Source organism: Acomys russatus, chromosome 5 (genome assembly GCF_903995435.1).
Source record: "Acomys russatus chromosome 5, mAcoRus1.1, whole genome shotgun sequence".
NCBI lineage: Eukaryota > Metazoa > Chordata > Mammalia > Rodentia > Muridae > Acomys > Acomys russatus.
This window is the reverse complement of record NC_067141.1, coordinates 32,496,655-32,515,899: the sequence shown is the minus strand read 5'-3', so window position 1 is coordinate 32,515,899 and position 19,245 is coordinate 32,496,655. Positions and strand designations below refer to the sequence as shown.

General features: G+C 38.4%; 1 non-coding gene across 1 annotated transcript; it reads left to right on the top strand.

The window, feature by feature from the left end:
- The first annotated feature begins 19,049 nt into the window (after positions 1 to 19,049).
- LOC127190237 (U12 minor spliceosomal RNA) lies at positions 19,050 to 19,192 on the top strand. The gene has a single exon (XR_007830736.1). It is a non-coding gene; the product is annotated as a U12 minor spliceosomal RNA (small nuclear RNA).
- Positions 19,193 to 19,245: the final 53 nt, after the last annotated feature.

Here is a 19,245-nt window from a genome sequence, read left to right as displayed (position 1 = left end):
ATAAATTAATAAAATATATTTAAAAGAAGAGTGTGTGAACATTGGCACAGGAGACAACTTTCTGAACAGAACACCAACAGCCCAGGCCTTAAGGTCCACAATTAATAAATGGGACCTCATGAGGCTGAAAAGCTTCTGTAAGGCAAGAGACACTGTCAACAGAACAAAGCAGCAGCCTATAGACTGGGAAAAGATCTTCACCAACCCCCAACCCTACATGTGATAAAGGTCTAATATCCAAAATATATAAAGAACTCAAGAAATTAAACACCACCAATACAAATAACCTAATTGAGAAATGGAGCTCAGGACTAAACAGAAAATTCTCAACAGAGGAATATCAAATGGCTGAGAAACACTTATAGAAATGCTCAACGTCTTTCGTCATCAGAGAAATGCAAATCAAAATGACTCTGACCATCTTACACCCATCAGAATGGTTAAGATAAAAAAATTCAAGCGACACCACATGCTGGCGAGGATGTGGAGAAAGAGGAACACTCCTTCATTACTAGTGGAAATGCAAACTTGTACAACCACTTTGCAAATCTATCTGGCACTATCTCAGAAAACTGGGACTAGGTCTTCTTCAAGACCCAGTTATTCCACTCCTTGGAATACACCCAGAAGATGCTCCACCACACAACAAGGACATATGCTCAACCATATTCATAGTGGCCTTATTAATAATAGCCAGAACATGGAAACAGCCTACGTGCCCCTCGGTAGAAGAATGGATAAAGAAACTGTGGTACATTTACACTATGGAATACTGTTCAGCTATTAAAAACAAGGAATTCCAGAAATTTGTGGGCAAATTGATTGAGCTAGAAATGATGAGAATGAGTGAGTTAATCCAGAAGCAGAAAGACTCAAATGATATATACTCACTTATAACTGGACACTAGCCCAAGGGACATGTCCCATGAAAGTCCTCACCTACCAAGAAAGTGGGATAGAGGTCAGGACATCCTATTGGGACTCTAGATGAGAGAAGTATGGAAGAATGGGGAAATAGAAGGAACTAGAGGGTCCTAGAAACCTACAAGAAGAACATTATGATGGGCGGATCTGGAACCAGGGATTCTGCTCAAACTATGGCACCAACCAAGGACAATATGTGTAGTAAATTTCGAACCCCTACCCAGATCTAGCCAATGGGCAGGCCATTCTCCACAGATGAGTGAAGAGTGGAGACTGACTTTCACACGAACTCTGGTGCCTCATATTTGACCACGTCTCCTTGATGCGGAGGCCCAGTGGCACTCAGGGAAAGGATAGCAGGCTACCAAGAAGAGACTTTATACCCTATGATCATATATATAGGGGGAGGAGGTCCCCCTCAGTCACAGTCATAGGGGAGGGGAATAGGGTGAAAGTGGGAGGGATGGAGGAATGGGAGAGTAGAAGGGATGGGAAAGCAATTGATATGTAATATAAATGAATTAATAAAAAACACTGCGTGTGAAATGATCAGTCAATAATCTAAATATTGCCTTCAATATTTTCTCTTTCATATACTTTTATTACTTATTTTATTTTGGTGAATTTGATATGTGAGAACTGTAATTACATCATTTCTACCCCACCCTGTCCTCCCTCAAAATTTTCCCGTGTTCCTCCACTCCCTTTCATATTCATGACCTATTTTTCTTTAATTATTATTGTTACATATCCCTATGCTTACACACACAGTTGGGTTCATGTAATGGTGTTCATATGTATATGTCTTTAGAGTTGAGCACTTAGGATTGGATCACTCATCAGGGACTGGTCCTCCCTCTCTAGTAGCCAGTCACTGCCTATAGTTTTTCATCTAAGGTTGAATGTGGCAAGATACCTTCAATAATACAATAGTGGTGTTTACATTTTGTGGTAGCCACAAGCTATTTAAATGGCCTAAAAGGATACTCACTAGGAGGAAATTCATGCCAGGTACTGTACACCTAACCATACCTGTGGTTTATGAGATAACTGAGCCATTGGTACCACTTTACCAAGCCTTTTCCTTTTCCTTTTCCTTATTCTTTGCATCAAAAAACTGCCTTTTAAGGTACACTTAAATGTGAACTCAGCCTCAGTTCAAAACACTAGTTGTGTAGTGAAAGGTGATCTCCGTTTTCCATCGAGGTATTCTATATTCATGCAGTAAATTAAAAACCATCATGCTGAAAACCTAAGTAGGCAAATCTCTGTAGCTACCTTCTTCCAGCCTGCAATCCCTGCTGTCTGTGTCTGATGAGGGGCAGGCTCTGGGAAGCTCCTCAGAGTCTTCGTTCAGAGCCAGTGACCACCCCACACCCAGCACCTCACTCAGCTTAAATTTGCATGCTTCTTCTAGCATCTTTCTAAATTATAAAGGCTGTGGTGTGAATATCTTTTTTTTTTTTTAAAGTACAACAAATTTAATATTGGCTTTAAGAATTTTAAAAACATTTAAATGAAGTTTTAATAATGAGAACTTTTGTAGTCAGGTAGCAAGCATATTCAAAAATGAATATCTTGAAAACACAGCTACTTCCTGTTTTTTCAATGAAGACTAGTAAATAATTTTTGATTCCTCAACCATGTTGTATATGTTTATTATGAACTGTACTGAAAAGAAGTGGCCACCACTTAAATTTTTTTTTTCACAAGAAAATAATATTGTTTATTGTGGCAATAAGTTCAAAGATTTCCCTTTTGTAAAACTCTGTCAAAGGAATATAAACAAAATTCTATGCTATTTAAAAATGTTTTATGACCCATTATTTTGTATATTAAGCATTAATAAAAGGAGAAATTAAAACCAAAGCACAAATACCAAAATATAACAAATATACATTTTTAAAGACTTAACATACTTAGGCTATGTTATTTAGGCAAAAGTTCACACATTGCTGTTACATGTGTTTTGCTGGAGAACTATACATATAGAATTTATATGTGTTAAGTGTACATGAAACTCCACTGGTGGAGGCTCATCATGAAATCATAATTATTACATAGCAACAATGAATACAGTGCTTTTTGGGGGCTAGGAAGCATCTATTTTCATAGAAAAAGCTTATTCTCCAAGATAAATTCAACCACAGTCATTAATTGCATAATCTCATTAGTATAATGAACCTTCTTCACATAAAATCAAAACTGTCTTCCCATTACTTTGATAAAGTATTTGATGTTTTGTGATTATAAAGAAAGGGAATTTATTTGACTCATTATTTGGGAGAATATTAAAAAGCATGACATGGAAATTGACAATTTTAGTGAAGGTTTCCAGCTAAGTCACAACTCAAAAGGTGCAGTGCTGGAAATGAGAGAGGCTCCTAGTGTACGGCAACATAGAAAGAGTGAACAAAGCCCAGGGTTTTCATACCCCTTTCCCCCACTTATTTATTAATTTAATGTATTTACAACTTGATCCCTGCACCCTCCCTTCTCTCCTTCTTGTCCCACCCTCACACCCCTCCTCCCGACTCCTTTTCCTCAGAAAAAAGAAAGCCCCCAACCCATCCAGGCACCTCAAGTCACAGCAGGACTAAGTGCTTCCTCTCCCACTGGGTTCTGACAAGGCAGCCTAGCTAGTGGGAAGGGATCCAAAGGCAGGCAACAGAGTCAGAGACAGCCCCTGCTCTTATTGGAGATCCACATGATACCACTGCACACCTGCTACATATGTGGAAGGGGAGTCTAGGTCCAGCCCGTAAATGCTCTTTGGTTGATGGTTCAACCTCTGTGAGCCCTATGAGCTCAGGCTTGTTGACTCTGTAGGTCTTCTGGTGGTATCCTTTACCCTTCTGGCTCTCTTTATCCTTCCTCCTGCTCTTCCTGAGAATGTCCAGAGCTCAGCCTATTGTTTGGCTGTGAGTCTCTGCATCTGTTTCCATCAGCTGCTGGATGAAACCTCTCAGAAGAAAGTTATGCTAGGCTCCTGTCTGCAATCAAAGCAGAGTATCATTAATAGTGACAGTGGTTGGCTCCCTCCCATGGGGAGGGTCTCAAGTTAGGCCAGTCATTGGTTTACCATTCCCCCATCTCTGTTCCATCTTTGCCCCCTACACTTCTTGTACGCAAGACCAATTTTGAGTCTAAGGTGTTATGGGTGGGTTGGTGTCTTCCTCCCTCGACTACATATCCCACCTGGCTACAGGAAGTGGCTACTTCAGGCTCCTTGACCACAGCTGCTAGAAATCTCCCCCAAGGTCACCCCCATGGACTTCAGGGAGGCTCCTGTCCCAGAGATGCGCCCCTACTGATTTCCGTTCTCTCTCCCTGTACCCCCACCCACTCCCTCACTCCTGCTCTCAGCACACTGATCCCTACTCTGTTACCTTCTTAATATTCTCTCCCACCCAGTTCGCTCCCTCCACCTATCTCATATGTCTATTTTATTTCCTGCTCTGAATGAGATTCAGCATCTTCATGTGAGCCCTCCTTGACTTCTTTGGATATGTAGATTGTAGCATGGTTATCCTGTACTTTATAGGTAATAGCTGCCTATAAGTGAATATACACTATGATTGTCTTTCTGGGTCTCGGTTACCTCACTCAGGAAGATCTTTTCTGTTTCCATCCATTTGCCTGCAAATTGCTTGGTTTCTTTGATTTTAATAACTGGGTAGTACTCCTTTGTGTAAAGGTATCAAATTTTCTTTAACCATTTGTTGAAGACTAGCTTTAATACCACAGGGTAAACTGAGTTAGGGCACAGACTGATGTCTGACTGGTCATCCAGCAGACTTTCTCTCTGGGTAACTAAGGAGCCATAATGAAATTGCTGGTGGCAGTCCAGTGCTGATAGCTTCCTAGTGGGTCTCACACTTATTATGGTGAGCTGGGGCTAGGGCCATTGGCTCCTAGTGGGGGCTTCCACTGGTTATGGGAAGTGGGGGCTTTCACTTGATTGTGGTAAGCAGTTAAAAGAGAAGAAAAGGAGAGAAAAAGACCCCCCACATACACCACACACACACACACACACACACACACACACACACACACACACACACACACACATTTACACTTGATGATGAAGGAAGACAGACTCCAGCAGGTAGATTCCAACAGCTTCTTCTACAAGCTTCTCTAAATTTACTCAGATACATACATACATACACATACATACGTACACGTACACACACACATATATTGGGTGAATGGAAATAGATTCCAATACACCCCTACACATGTACATATACACATTTGATGGCTGGAACAAGCTCTAAAGTGCAAGTTACAACTTTATTCTTTTTCCCACAGCTTATATATCCCAGCAAAATCTTGCAAGCATACAAAAATAACAATGGGGTTACATTCTATTTTTCTTTAAGTGAATGCTTACAATTAATATACATGAGAACAAAATTAAGGGCTTCCCAATACTCTGATATGATCAAATTGTTTTATGTATTATGGGTGAAAAATTATTCCTAAGAATTCATATACATTTGTAACTAAGCAATTTGTTATATATTAACAAAGTATGAGCAAGCAAGGTAATTTCTCAGCCAGCTTTTCTTCACCAGAAGGTTGCAATTTGTGGTTACAAAGGGAGGTTAAATTTTCTTAAAAGGTAATCTTAGAAAAATCTTAGAATAATAAATCCAAACTTTTATATAAAAAAATCAGTCATTTCTACTCTAAATCTTTAAGGTGCGCATCTACTTGTTAATAATTTTTATTAAATCATATCAGAAAGGTGAGGACAAAATATAGGTATAAGGAAATTAATTATTGCCTCAGTCACCAGTCCAGCTTGAAAGAGTCACATTAGCCAGTGCTACCCTGGGCTACTGTTCTTGCTCACCAACCACAAAAAATCACTAGCTTTACTATTAAGAGTGTTTTCCCCTTTAACTTCACGTTGCTCCTAATATTTTCTGCATCAGAACCATTAGCAAAAACATCTTTACATAACCTTGTTAAAGAATCAAAATTTCCAAATTTGTTCTAAGGGTAATGGTTATTGCCAGCAACCAACATCTGCACATTGTTTTCAATGATTGTTGAATCATTAATCTGCTCCAGCAGTAATGCATGAAAGAGATCAAGCATTATTACTGTGTCAGTGATACTGCCTAGAGAGGGGCTGGAAGCCCTCTCAGAGTTCTCACACAACTTATATATTATGAGGGATGTAGTGACCACAAGAGCATCAAACAGAGCTATGCTCCATAACAGCATGACGTCCTCAGGACACATAGTCCCCGGGGTTATGTTTCTCCAAGGTACCCACTGTAGTTGTGGTAACTGGTGAGCCACATTCTAGGAGTTTTAGAGCTGTTTTGCTGTTCCTCCTGCATGGCCCCTGACATCCATTTTTCAAATGAGGGACATATAGGTTGTTTTCAGTTTCTGACTATTACAAATAAAGCTGCCTCAAATATAGTTGAGCAAGTGTCCTTGTGGTGTGATGGAACACCTTTTGGGTATATACCCAGGAATGGTATAACTGGGTCTTGAAGTAGATCTATTCCCAAATTTCTAGGAGACTTCCAGACTGATTTCCACAATGGTTGTACAAGTTTGCACTACTACCAGCAATGGAGGAGTGTACCCCTTGCTCAGCATCCTTGCCAGCATGCATTCTCACTTGAGTTTTTTTTTACCTTAACCATTCTGACAGGTGTAAGATGGAATCTCAGAGTCATTTTGATTTGCATTTCCCTGATAACTAAGGACTTGAACATTTCTTTAATTGCTTCTCAGCCATTAGAGATTTCTCTATTGAGAATTCTCTGTACCTCATTTTTTGTCACTCAGAATTCTCTCATCAACTTTATTCATTTTATGGTTTTTTTTTTGGTAAGAGAAATAAAATATAGATGTCATCATTTTCAAATTCAAACACTAAGACATAAAGAGGGAAAATAAAGTATAAGAGGTGGCAAAAGAGCTCTTCATAATCACCCCCGCCCCGCCCGCAATGTGATCAGACTGCTGTTTCCCTTGATTGAAAATCGAGTGTAGGTCAGACTCCAAAGTCAAACCCCACAGTTCATGATAGGGACAGGAGACTTTCTAATCTTCACCCAAGAGATTCAGGCTTGTGTTGTTGTTGTTGTTGTTAAAATACAGGCACAAAACTTCTATTTCCCAATGAGATTTTCCACCATCTCAAACTGGACGCTTTCATTTGCTTAACCCAATCACCATGAGACATGCCTTCATGGTCAGAATTAGAGCTGTTCATCACGTGGTGAACATTCATCTTGCAAAGAGCATGAACAAGTTCATCATGAAGCAACAATGTGAATGAATTTCTCAACTGTGCTCATGGGGTGTGTGTGTCTGCATGTGGCTTCATACACATGTGTGTGCAGGCGAGAAGGTAACCTCGAATGTTGTGCCTTGGGTGTCATAGATCTTGTTTTATAAACAGGGATTCTTCATTGGCATGGAGCTAGACTGATTAAGCCAGGCTGCCAGGCCAAAACCCCGAGAACCTGCCTGTTTCTAGTTCTTCAGCTCTGGGATTACAAGTGTATGCCACCACACCCCCATTTTTTTCCAGATTTTAACTCAGTTTCTAGGAATCAAATTCAGATTCCCCCTGAGCAAAGAGTTCCCAAAAGAACCAAAAAGTGGAGGGCAAGAAATATCTCAAAAATGTTTATCATCCGTAGCAATTAGAGAAATGGAAAAAAAAAAATGCCGGGAGGAATTTGGGGAAAGGAATTTCTCATTCACTGTTGGGAGGATTGTGAGCTGGTTGATCCACTGTGGAGAATTCGCAAAAGGGTGAACATAAACCTACTATATGATTCAGCTATACAATTCCTTTGCACTCTGCATCATACGCTGCAAATACTTGCGCAACCATGTTCACCGCTATTCTATTCACAAAGGCTAAGAAATGGAAACAACTTAATGTCCTTCAACTGATTAGTGGATAATGAAAAGACAGTACGTAGACACATATGGAACACTCTTCAGCAAAGAAAAGTGAAATCATGAAATTTGCAGGTAAATTGATGGACCTAGAAAACATCAAAAACAAACATCATTTTTTTTTCTCATCTGAAGTTCCTAGCTCCACATCTCCAGATATCCTGGAATAAGTGCTGAAACCAGGAAAGCAAAAAATAGAATATTGCTGACATTGGAGACCAACAAATAGGGGAGCAGTAGAGTACAAATGATCTAATGGGGAAATGGGAAAATTGAGGAGTGCTAATTATGGATGGGTGAGGGAGATATTTTTAAAGGAAGGAGGAGGGTAAAATAACAGTAAGGATATTTGGAAAATGTCATAAGAAACAATATTATTAATTTTCTGCATAAAGATAACTATAATTCACAGAAGTGGTTGTATAAAGATACATACACAGTTTAAATAAAAACTTTGTATCTGGGTTGACAATGCTCCCTCCAAGATACACCTAACAATAACCTCAAGACCAGCCCTCTTCTGAGCTATTAGTCAAGGTTGTCCAAGAGACTCCTAAAATATTACACTGATTACCTATAGCTCTTCATGTATGGGTGGAGCCTTGTCAAACTTTCCTCACTCATGTGACCATGTCAACTGGTGTTGTCACTATGCAGGTCTTGTTTAGGTAGATGTATTGCTGAGATTTCATAGATGAAGCTTGCTTGTCATGTGTACAAGAAACTATCTACAGGTGAGCCCTTTAGGGATGGGCAATGTACAGTCACTTTTTCTCTGAATTTTGACCAATTGTGAATCTCTGTAATGGTCTGCTGAAAAAGAAGCTTCTTTGATGAGAGGGAAAAGCTATGTTTATCTGTGGGTGTAATGATTATTATATAGAATTCAGTTGGACCTTGTATTGGTTTAGGAAAACGGCAGTAGTAGATTCTCCTTTAGGCTCGATGACCTCTCTCTAGCCACGAATGCCCTGCCATTGGCAACATGTAGTTAGCTAGGTTTACACTACCAGGTGTGAATTCTCTCCCACTGATAATATGTAGTTGGTGGATTTACAGTACCAGCCATGAATTCCCTCTTGTTGACAACATGTAGTTGGCTGGCCATGACCCACAGGTTGAGAGCTGCTGGCTTAGAAGAACTGAGCCGGAAGTGAGTTGGCAGCCTTCCCCATGAAGACTAGCTTTCATCCAAAGGTTCTATACAAGCTGCCAAGAAATAAAAGTAATCAACAGTCCTAGTTGGCTGTAATACTCATGAACCAGAAAACAACTAGCCTCAGAAGATGTGCTCACAGGTGCAATTGTGACATTTTTATCTCGGGAGTAACTACCAGCTGCCTAAATTTACATAAGGTCCACTCAGAGGGAGGGAATTCATTCATGGTACTGTAAATCCAGCCAACTACATATTATCAATAGGAAAGAATCCATGCCTGGTAGTGTCTCACATTTTTAAGTGGGTTATTTGATTTGTTGATGTCTAGTTTCTTGAGTTCTTTATATATTTTGGATATTAGCCCTCTGACAGATGTACAGTTGGTGAAGATCTTGTTCCATTCCGTAAGCTGTTGTTTTGTCCTATTGACAGTGTCCTTTGCATCACAGAAGCTTTTCAGTTTCATGAGGTCCCATTTATAAATTGTTGATCTTAGAGCCTGAACTGTTGGTATTCTGTTCAGAAAGTTGTCTTCTGTACCAATGAGTTCAAGGTTCTTCTCCCTTCTCTCTTCTATTAGATTTAATGTATCTGGTTTTATGTTGAGGTCTTTGATTCACTTAGACTTGAGTTTTGTGTAGGGTGATAATTATGGATCTGTTTGTAGTCTTCTACATGTAGACATGCAGTTAGAGCAGAACCATTTGTTGAAGATGCTCTCTTTTTTCATTGTATGTTTTTGGATTCCTTGTCAAAAATCAGATGTCCATAGGCATGTGGGTTCATTTTGGGGTCTTCAATTCATTTCCATTGATCAACTTGTCTGTTTTTATGCCAATACCATGCATTTTTAAAATTACTATTCCTTTGTAGTATGATTTGAAATCAGGGATAGTGATAACTCCAGAATTTCTTTTTGCTTTACAGGATTATTTTCACCATCCTGGGTTTTTTATCTTTCCATCTGAAGCTGAGAATTGTTCTTTCAAGATCTGTAAAGAATTGGGTTGGAATTTTAATGGGAATTGCATTGAAACTGTAGATTGCTTTTGCTAAGATGGCAACTTTTACTAAGTTAGTCCTACCAATCCATGGGAGATCTTTCCATCTTCTTATATCTTCCTCAATTTCTTTCTTCAAAGACTTGATGTTTTTTTCATACAGGTCTTTCATTTACTTGGTTAGAGTTACACCAAGGTATTTTATATTATTTGTGGCTATTGTGAAGAGTGTTGTTTCCCTGATTTCTTTCTCAGCCCATTTATCATTTGTATATAGGAAAGCTACTGATTTTTTTTTAAAGTTAATTTTGTATCCAGCCACTTTGCTGAAGGTGTTTATGAGCTTTACGCGTTCTCTGGTAGAATTTTTGTGGTCACTTATGTATACTTGTAGACATAAGGGTATTGTATAATTCAAATGCTGATTTCTATAACCCCCATGTCTGGTTGCAGTCCTTGTCCTGAGAATTTTCTGTCTCAATGTTGTTTAAACAATGTTCCCCAATTGTACCCTGATATGACAATAAAGAACCTTATAACAAATCACTGAGCAGGTGAAAGAATAGGGCTGGACTTGCTGCCAGCCAGGGGAGGAGGAGTTAGAAGAGAAAATAAGGGGTTGAGCCATGGGAGAGGCCCAGGAGACACCTGGAGAGAGAGGCAGAACAAGAAAAGCTACAAAGTGCGAGAATCTCCGGGCCATATGTTGGATGAAAACCAAATTAGCTTGTAGGCTTAAGAATAGATTAATAACTGCTCAGGTTTTGTGCTGTGAAGATTGTTAAAATAATATAATAGAATCCCAACTATTTTTGTGATAGCCGGGTTAAAAGAGAAACAAACTCGGCTTTATAAAAATAACCTTAACACTCTAGTGCCCAATGTGGGTTTGTATTTACATAGAAAGGAAAACTACAGAGCAGTTTTTTAGTTCTGTTTATGAAGAGAGCAACTGCAGTTCCTAAGGCATGAGCTCAAGGCTTCTTGATTAGACAGATTATCTCCCCATTCCCCACCCCGCAACACACACACAAAGCAGCAAGGTTTCCAGCTGGCTGCAGGAAAAAAAAACTGACATAAAGCCAGAGCAGCAAACCAGAAACTTCTTTTAGGAAGCCCTTGCTAAGAAAATAAAAGTGTCTCTTTAACACAAGCAAGCTTCTCAAAGCTAGACTTTCCTGGCCAAGGCAGGAAACTAAATCCATTTGAGAAGAGGCTCTTGCTGGCCTGAGTCATGCAGGATAGAGTAGCAAACACTTGTGGTCCCAATAACTTCCCAGAATGGGAAGCAGGAAAAAGACCTCTCTCTGGAAGCAGGGCCAGAGACAGATGGAGAACCCTCAAACTTCCGTCCTTGTACAGTCTTGAAGGGAAGCTGGGTCTAAGAAAATAAATTCCTAGGGGAGAGGTTTTGAGACTAGAGAAGATTATTGTCCATGTTGGAAATGGAGGAAGACACAATATCTCAGCGCTTCTGGATTCCAGTTGAGTTTGTTTTTCCTTGCTTACAAGTAATTTTTTTCATTGATGATTAAAGTTTTGTATATCCTCTTTGGGAAAGACCAGAGTAAGACAGACTTGGAGAAAGAAGGCACTGAGAAATTAAATACTAAATTAAAGGCTATAGAACTGAGGTTGGAGGACTCTCTGAAACAAAACAGGGAAATGTTTGAGAAATCCCATCTGGAACTTACAATAACACCAAAAGAGGAGGTTCCAGATAAGGAGCATCCACAAAGGCTTGAAAAAATATTGCACAGTGGCAGCCCAATGAGATGCTGGGTAGAAAGGCATCAGCTATAGATCAACATGATCAGCTTGGCTATTGTGTGTGTGCTGTCGAGGTTCAATTACTAGATGAATTCTATATGCTAAAGTAGAAATGCAGAGCCTGTTTGGTGTTGCCTTGGAACAAGATCATACAGTGGCTTAGATGCTACATTTTGCAGAGTTTGGAGAACTGAGGCATATGCACCATGCCATAGGTTCATATACAGAAATCCAGTATGCTTTTGCCTTAAATACTGGAGAGTGTGAGTCTAAGGTTACATATTTGTTTAAAAAAATAGTGGCTGTCTTGGAGAACCCCTTTGCAAATTGGGGCTGATGGTGCTTCCAGCATGTATATCCATTGGAATACAGCAATTTTTTAGACATATGACATGAAACCTTAACAGTTATAACTTCTAATTCTATAGGCCAAACAATAATTTGTAAAAGAGGGTCATAAAACAGGAGAGGAATGTAATATCTTCCCAAAATAGATTAAATAATGACTTGTTGATTTAAAAACGTTTAAATGAGACAAGTATCACACCTGCTAAGACACATTGGATTTTAGAAAGGACTGTAGACTTAGATCATCATGTGAAGGGGTCCTAATTCCAAAATGGAAGACAAGAAATGTGTTATGTTGGGGAGGAGAATATGCTCTTGTCTCAGCAGGAAACAAAAAGCTATGTATTGCATCCAAACCAGATTTGACAGAGGGAGACCTCCCAAAGATCTTGGCTGCAGACACAAGGAAGGAAATCAAGAAGACCAAACGGGGAAGGTAACATAACTTGCTGATCCCTCCACATTGGAACAGCTCTGAGACTGACTGAGACATAAAAATGTCTCCATCCAGGACTTCAACTGAGAATGGCCAATAAATCATTGGCTATAAAATCCTCAGGACTAATCGTGCTACTATATTAAATGGCATAGATAAAATTTATTTTAAAGTTTTGTTATATAGTCCAAGCTAGCTTATATAGAAAAAACAGATATCTTACCTTCTCAAACAGAGAGCAGAGAATCATCTTTAACTGAACTGTGCTCAGTGCACACTCCTTACATTTATTAAAACAAAAAAATGTCTAACACCTTTAAAAGTTTGCATATTTTGCAGAGCAAGAGGACTACACACACACACACACACACACACACACACACACACACACACACACACAAAGGAAAGACAAGTAGCCCAGGTGATCCAACCTCACAGATGGCCTCAATAAGTGAATAAGTGTTTCTTCAAAATTCTGTATCTAGGACAGCTTCAAAATGGCTAGGTAGATCATCCACCATCACAGACTGTTCCAGTCAAACCTTCAGTTAATCTTTGAACTTTATAAGCTTGCAGAGACTAGACAGCAAAAGCTACAGCTAGCTTTCTTAAGACTGGACAATATCCCAAATTCTTTTATCTCCAAGAAGAAAAACCATATCCCAAATAGCAGGAAGCAATTTAAGAAAACTACACCCCATTTCCAAAAGGAGATGGATAGTTTTTTTGTCATTCTATGGGTGATGGATGTTTGTTATTATTTTAAAGGTGTTGGTTATAAGAATTATAAGTAAAAGTGTAGATTATTGAATCTACTTTTAGACCAAAGAACATTAATAAGCCAAAAATATCACTTTAATATAGATCTTTATTTATTGATATAGATTTAAGATTATATTTTATTACAACATGCTAAGCTATTGTATCTATGTAATTCTTTACAATGTAACGTTAAAGTCTACTCATTTTGAAAACTGCTTTTAAGACCTTTTTAGATAAATAAGAAATGCATATTAGTTAGACAGCCAAAGTTATGGTCATATTAGATATTAATTTGGTTAACTACAAAATATGTTTTCTAGATTGATAGATAAAACACAGCTAGAAACAAGCAATTCAGATAAGATAAATAGATAAGTGGTCTTCAAAAACCTCAGAGATCTACAGAATGTAGCATTTAAAGATTTTATTAACTTAAGGGTTTGTTTGTGTGTTTGTTTGTTTTTACTATGAGACAGGTCTACTCCTGGTAGCATCCCCATTCTATCTCGAAGAGCATGAAAGGCATGGCATATGGAAAGATTGCCACAGGATGATAAAATGTCCTTTTGTCAATTACAGAAAGAATACTGTCCAAAAGTGTAAGAACTGCCAAACTTTGTAAGAACAAGGATGGCAAGTCCTTTATAACTTCACAGAAAATCCGTCAGTATTCTGAGCCAGAAGGCTGAAGATGATATTCCAACATTATAGAAGAAAATCTGGGGGACTTTACAGGCAGACAAATATCTCTTATTTACATATTAGATATGTATCTACATATTAGATATGTATCTACATATTAGATAATATTTATTCCTTCTTAAGTCTCTGATGAGGTTGAAGACTAGAAAGCTATAGTCTCATATTTAAACTTAAATTGTTTAGGATGATAGAAATTGATTGTAGAATATTTTTTCAAGGGTTCCAAAAGTACAAATGTAAGTTTTAACTAATAATTTTCATAATTATTATTACATGTAGTTTGTTATTATAAGGGAAAGACCCTTCTTTTAGACTAAAAGGGGGAGATGTATGTAGGCTCAATTTTCTTAACAATTATATTTTATTATGAATTCACTAACAGATCATATTTCACTTACAACTTGGCTAACCCAAACAATAGGAAAAGGAGATTAAAGAACACAATAATGAAACCTTAAGGATATCAGTTTCAAGAAACAATTCTCCTGGCGTAGTCAGCAGGCCCTCAGCAAACCCACAATTCAACCGAGGTTGCTGCTGGAACCAGGAACAGCAGCCCAGGCCCAGAGCCTCAGCTGGAGTCCAAAGCCTTGAAGCCTTCCCTGGAGCAGTTCCCTCTAGGAGCATCTCTCAAAGTGTTGATGAACAGCCAAAACAATCCCAAGTCCTCTCTTCTTTCCTCCTGTTTTGGGCATATATATCCTCTCAGAGTCTCTACCAAGATGTTTTCAGTTGGCAACATCCAAGCTCCCCCACGAAGTGGTTCCACTTCTAAGTGGGAAAACATCCTGCTCTCTCACAAGTCTGATCCCCATCCCACAGTTGGGATCAACACAAAAACATATTTATCTGTCCTACAGATGTAGGCATAAGGTGATTGTGTAATTCAAATACTGATTTCTACCCCTCCCCCATGTCTGGTTGCAATCCTTGTTCTGTGAATGTCTTATCTCAGTGTTGTGTAAACACTGCTCCCCAGTTATACCCTGATGTAACAATAAAGCAGCTTACAGCAAGTCACATAGCGGGGGAGAGAATAGGCCTGGACTTCCTGCCAGCCAGGGGAGGAGGAGTTAGAGGAGGAAGTAAGGGACCGAGTCATGGGAGAGGTCCAAGAGACATCAGGAGGGAAGTGGAACAGGGAAAGCTATAAAACACAAGTATCTTTGGGATACAGAGTGGGAGGAAACAAAATTATCTTACAAGGTTAAGAGCAGATTAATAACTTCTTGGTTCTTGTGCTATGAAGCTTTAAAAAATAACATAGCAGCATCTCAATTATTTTTGTGATGGCTTGGCTAAGAGGGAAATCGAGAAACAATTTATACATGTAAAAATAAACTTAACACATACTATCATATCATCTGCAACTAGCCACGCTTTGATTTCTTGCTTTCCCATTTGTATTCCCTTGATCTCCGTCAGCTGTCTTATTGCTCTGGCTAGAACTCCAGGTACTATATTGAATAGATATGGAGAGAGTGGGCAGCCTTGTTCTGTCCCTGATTTCAGTGGAATTGCTTTACGTTTCTCTCCATTTACTTTGATGTTGGCTATAGGCTTGCTGTGTATTGCCTACACTGTGTTTAGATAACGTTCCTTATACCCCAGATCTGTCCAACAATTTATAACATGAAGCGAGTGTTGGATTTTTGTCAAAGGCCTTTCCATCATCTAATGAGATGATCATGTGGTTGTTTCTTTTTTTCTTTCAGTTTGTTTTTACTGTGGATTACACTGGTGGATTTTCATATATTGAATGAACCATTCCTGCATACCCGGGTCGAAGCCTAATTGATCATGGTGGATGATATCTTTGATGTGTTCTTGGATTCTATTTGTGGGTATTTTATTTAATATATTTACATCAATGTTGATAAGGGAAATTGGTCTAAAATTCTCTTTCTTTGTTGAACCTTTGTGTGGTTTAGATATGAGAGTAACTGTGGCTTTATATAATGTTTGGCAATGTTCCTTCTGTTTCTATTTTGTGGAGTAGTTTGAGGAATATTGGTGTTAGCTCTTTTATGAAAATCTGGTAGAATTCTGCACTGAAGTCATCTGTCCCTGGAGATTTTAATGACTTCTTCTATTTCTTTAGAGCATATAGGACTATTTAAATAGCTTACCTGATCGTGATTTAACTTTGGTAAGCAGTATCTACATAGCAGCTTGTACATTTCATTTAGCCTTTCCAATTTTGTGGAGTACAGGCTTTTGAAATAAGACTTAAAGGTTTTTTTTCCCTCAATGTCTGCTTTTATGTCCCCCTTTTTCTTTCTGATTTTGTTAATTTGGATACTCTCTCTCTCTCTCTGCCTCTTAGTTAGTTTGCTAAGGATTTGTATATATTGTTGATTTTCTCAAAGAACCAGCTCTTGGTTTTCTTGATTATTTGTATTTTTCTCTTTGTTTCTATTTTATTGATTTCAGCCCTCAATTTGATTATTTCCTGCCACCTACTCTTCTTAATGTGTTTGCTTCTTTCTGTTCTAGAGGTTTCAGGTATATTATTGAGTCAATCAATAGCTTGAGATCTCTCCAATTTCTTTATGAAGTCACTTAGTGCTATGAACTTCCCTCTTAGCTTTGCTTTTATTGTGTTCCACAGGTTAGGTTTAGATATGTTGTGCCTTCCTTTTCATTGAACTCTAGGAAGTCTTTAATTTCTTTCCTCCCTGACCTAGTTGTCACTGAGGAGAGATTTGTTCAGTTTCCATGAGTTTGTAGGCATTCTGTTGTTTCTGTTGTTGAAGTCCAGCTTTAATCCATGGTGCTCTGAAAAAATACAAGGTATTGTTCCAATTTTATTTTATCTGCTGAGTCTTGCTTTGTGATAAACCATGTTGTTAGCTTTGGAGGAGGTTCCATGAGATGTTAGGAAGAAAGTACTTTGTTTTGTGTTTGTGTGGAATGTTCTGTAGATATCTCTTAGGTACATTTGACTCATCATAGTTTTATTATTTCTCTGTTTAATGTCTGTTTCAGTGACCTGCCATTGGTGAGAGTGGAGTGTTGAAGTCTCCTACTATTAATGTGTGGGGTTCAATGTGTGATTTAAGCTTGAGCAATACTTCTTTTATGAATGTAGGTGCCCTTGCATTTGGAGCATAGAGGTTCAGAATTGAGATGTCATCCTGATGGATTTTTTTTCCTTTGATGAGTATGCAATGTCCTTCCCCATCTTATTTGATTAATTTTTGTTGAAAATTTGTTTTTATTAGATATTGGAATAGGCTACTACAGCTCACTTGCAAAACTTTTTTCCAGTTCTTTACTCTGAGGTAATGCCTATATTTTTTGCTGAGGTATGTTTCATGTATGCAGCAGAATGATGGATCTTGATTTTGCATCCATTCTGTTAGCCTGTGTCTCTTTATTTTGGATTCCCATTAATTCATATTGAGAGATAGAAATGACCAATGATTTTTCAAATGCATGGCAAAATACAGAGAGTGAGGAAGGCCCAAGGTTCTCTTGGTACCACATTTTGTCCACAAAGGAACTTACCAGGGTCATAAAATACTACCTTATCTCTTCTGAGGATAGCTTTCAATGCCTAACTACATACTAGTAGGTTCACCTCTTAGAGCAATGGTTATCAACTTACCTAATGCTGTGACCCTTTAACAGTTTCTTATGTTGTGGTGACCACTCAACCCTAAAATTATTTTTGTTGCTACTTCATAACTGTAATTTTGCTACTGTTATGAATTTTAATACAATTGTGTTTTACGACATCCTTAGGCAACCCCTCTGAAAAGCCATTCAACCTCTAAAGAGGTCATGACCCACAGGTTGAGAACTGCTGTCTTAGAGGTGCTATTAAAATCCCCCATTTTTATATTGGAATCAAAGCCTCTCTCATATGAGTCCTTGGCATTGAAACTTCATCTGTATCACTCACTCAACATTTCTTAGGTAAAGTTTACCATGAATGAATCCTAGTACAGGCTACAGATAAAATGATGAAAATTGATCCGTAAACTCTCTTCCCCAAGGAGTTTAATAAGCTCCAGGGAAATTCAGATAGCTAACAAAGAAGCATGCCATTAGAATCTTGGATAATGTGTTCTCTGCATGGGAAATCAGAGCCTCCCAAGAACTCAAAGGAGTCCCAGTGACCCCAGCACTGGAATGAATAGGAGCTTGATGGAGGTTGGGGCACCTGAAAGGAGACCTGATGAATGAGCGAAAGATATCCAAGTGGAGGAAAACCTGCACATCAAATCAAGTAGTCATTTAATCCATAATTATATTAGTGAAAAATGTTCACAGGCAGCAGGGTGGGTTGGGCAGATGCAGTGCCTATGGTTCCCAATTATGCAGAATAGCAGGATCTGTGCAGCTTCTTTAGCCAGAATAGTGTCAGCAGTAAGTGAATCTGTTTTAGTTGTCTACAGTGCAGGAATTATAAATGAGAATGGTGGAGAAATTTCAGCAAAGCAAAGCACTCTGAAGCTATTGCTTTTCCTTGTACTGGAAGCATTTTATAGGCTATTTTTGATATTCCTAGTATTGCATTCATTTAAGTACCTGAGTTGAAGTCACATATCCTGGAATAAAAGCCTAAATAGTGAGTAGATAGTTTATAGATACATAGATTAATACATGGGCATTTAATAATGTGTAAACTCTTTAAATACATAAATTGGAACACAAGCACAAACAATATATCAAAATAATATATTACTTCATAGAAACTTTACAGAAAAGGCAGAGTATAAAACTTGAAGGAAAAACGCTTAAATTTTTATTTAGATTAAAAAATTAATAGCTTGGGTTAAACATGAGAATATTTATAAATGGAAATTATTAAACCCAACACTAATTTAAAAATTATTAACAGTGCTTTATAGAAGTACTAACTTGAGAGAGAGAGAGAGAGAGAGAGAGAGAGAGAGAGAGAGAGAGAGAGAGAGACTATGAGGTTCAAAGCCTACTGATGCCACAGGAACACAGCCAATGCCAGTGTGAACTTAGCTATGAGAAGGCAAAAAGGATGCCTTATGTGTACAGAAAATAATGATTGTGGTGATGCCTGAGTCCTCACTGCTTATGTGAGACAAATTTTTGAGCAGGTAAAGGTTGCTCCCTAAGGCTACCTGCCTATTTTGTGGGATGTCTGGGTAGGCAGTCTGCCTGATTCCTTATTTCTAGCCAGGTGTGGTGGCGCATGCCTTTAGTCCCAGCACTCA